The following is a 244-nucleotide window of genomic DNA, read 5'->3' as shown; positions in this document are numbered from 1 at the left end:
CCCGGATCTCCCATGAAGAAACNTCTAAAGGAGCTTGGGATCTCTTGATGCAGGAATTTCGAGGTGACAAACAGGTAAGAAGTGTCAAATTACAGAGTCTGCGTAGGGAGTTTGAGTACACTAGAATGAGAGATGATGAATCCTTGTCTGCCTATATTACCAAACTATTTGATGTGATTAATCAAATGCGTAGCTATGGAGAAATATTGCCTAAAGAAAGAGTAGTACAGAAATTGTTGATTAG

Source organism: Prunus dulcis, chromosome 8, assembly GCF_902201215.1.
Source record: "Prunus dulcis chromosome 8, ALMONDv2, whole genome shotgun sequence".
Taxonomy (NCBI): Eukaryota; Viridiplantae; Streptophyta; class Magnoliopsida; order Rosales; family Rosaceae; genus Prunus; species Prunus dulcis.
The sequence above is the reverse complement of the archived record's forward strand: the minus strand, read 5'-3'. Positions refer to the sequence as shown.